This window comes from Elephantulus edwardii, unplaced genomic scaffold (genome assembly GCF_000299155.1).
Source record: "Elephantulus edwardii isolate Elephantulus edwardi_28Jun2011 unplaced genomic scaffold, EleEdw1.0 scaffold00101, whole genome shotgun sequence".
In the NCBI taxonomy this organism is placed as follows: Eukaryota; Metazoa; Chordata; class Mammalia; order Macroscelidea; family Macroscelididae; genus Elephantulus; species Elephantulus edwardii.
This window is the reverse complement of record NW_006399851.1, coordinates 249380-251708: the sequence shown is the minus strand read 5'-3', so window position 1 is coordinate 251708 and position 2329 is coordinate 249380.

The following is a 2329-nucleotide window of genomic DNA, read 5'->3' as shown; positions in this document are numbered from 1 at the left end:
CACAATGGAATATCATGCAGCATTGAAAAACAATGAACTCATAAAACATTACACAGCATGGGGGAGCCTAGAGGACATTATCCTAAGTGAAATATCTCAGTCACCAAAGGACAAATAATGCATGACAGCAGTTGCTGTTATAAAATAGGATAGACAAGGGGGTATAGAGACAGAATGGGAAAAGAGCAGATTGATAATTAACATTATGCATTAGATCAGATCAGGGAAAGAACTGTCTGAAAGGAATATATAACTAGGCATTATATGTATGACAACAATCTGGAACAAGGAGTGCATTGCTGGGAGGGATGGGGGAGGGAAAAGGGAGGAGGGAAGAAAATGTGTAACAATGAAAATAAAATATTTTTTAGGAAAAAACGGAAATCAGATGATATTGCATTAGACAAATCTGGAAAAGATGTCTTTAACATTTTTTTAAAAAAAGCATGGAGAATCCAAGCTACAGTAATTTCAATTGTCTCACATGTAAGCAAAACCTGGACAATGATTACAGAAGACCAAAAAAAAGTATCAAAGCCTTTCAGTTATGGTGTTGGCAAAGAGTATTGAATGCCCAAAGAAAGAACAAATCTGTATGACTAGGGAGGATAGGAGAATTGATGGGTTATGTTTATTGATCATCTTAACAATATTTGGTCATTAGTTATAGTAAATATGCCACAGTAACGCAAGCTGTTACTGATAGGAAAACATGTGCAGGGAAGAGCGGGTCATATCAGAACTCTGTACTTTCTGCAGAAGTTTTTGGTAAACTTTGAATCTCAGTAGTAAGCAAGTAAATCTCTATTTGCTAAAGCCATTTACATGTGATATTACTGTCACAGCCGCACTAGATAATAAAAACATATTGATCAACCAGGAGGTGGTATTGATATTGATCACCTAGGAGGCTCTTTGGTTCCAGGGGTTGTTGAGCACCTCAGTGATGCTATTTTGTTGTTGTTGTTGTTGTTAGGTGCCATCAAGTAGAGTTCGACGACTCACAGCAACCCTATGAACAAAAGATCTGAATCCTGTTCTGTTCTGCGACATCCTCACACTTCCTGACACACAAGAGCCCATTGTGCCAGTCAGCATGTCAGTCTACCTGGTTGAGGGTCGTCTTCTCTTTTGCTGGCTTTCCACCCTTCCCAATGTCATGTCCTCCTTCCAAAGAATATCCTTTCCTAAAAACATGCCCACGCCTTGCTTGCTAAAACTGAGGATGATCTGAAGCGCTTGCTGCAGAAGATCAAGGACTGCAACCTTCAATATGGATTGAAGCGCAATATCAAGCAAACAAATATTCTCACCACTGGGCCAATTGGAAGCATCATGATAGATGATGAAGAGATTGAGATTGTTAACAGCTTCAGTTTGTTTGGCTCTACAATCAACACTCTTGGTACCAGCAGCCAGGAAATCAAAACAAAAATTGCATGGGGAAATCTGCTGTTAGGGACATCTCCAGAGTACTGAAGAGCAACAATATCATTCTGGAGATTAAGATGTGCCTGACCCAAGCCATGGTCTTCACAGTTACTTGCTATGCTGGACAATGACTAGGGAAGACAGAAGGAGAACTGATGCCTTTGGGCTGTGGCACCAGAGAAGAGTATTTAATATACCATAAGCTGCTAGGAGAACAAACAAGTTTGTTCTAGAGAGGGTGAAGCTATGCTGCTCCTTGAAAGCAAGTATTCTGAAGTTTCATCTGATATACTTTGGACATATTGTAAGGAGGGACCAGTCCTTGGAGAGGGACATCATTTTTGGAAGGGTGGAGGGACAGAACAAGAAAGGAAGATCCTTGGTGAAATGGATTGACTCAGTGATTGGGGTAATGGGGGTAAGTGTGTCACACAATAAGATTGTCTCAGGATAGAATAGGGTTCAGAGCCGTATAATAGGGTCTCTATGAGTTGCAAGTAGCCAGATAGCACATGACAAAAACAACAGCAACATGTCCAAAGTATGTGAGGCAAAGTCTCATCATTTTTGCCTCCAAAGAGCACTCTGGGTGCACCCTCTCGAAGACACATCTGTTTGTTCTCTTGACCGTTCATGGGATGTTCGGTGCTTTTCTCCAACACCACAGCTCAAAGGTGCCAATTCTTCTTCTATCATCCTTATTCAATGTCCAACTCTCAGATGCATAGCAAGTAAATGGAAAGGCCATCACCTGAAACAGACCCACCTTAGTCCTCAGACATCATTATTCCTCAAAAATTTGGAGAAGTTCCTAATTGCAGATTTTTCCTTATTTATCTCCTTATTTCCTGACTACTGGGACCAAGAGTGTTAATTGTGGATCCAAGCAAGATGAAGC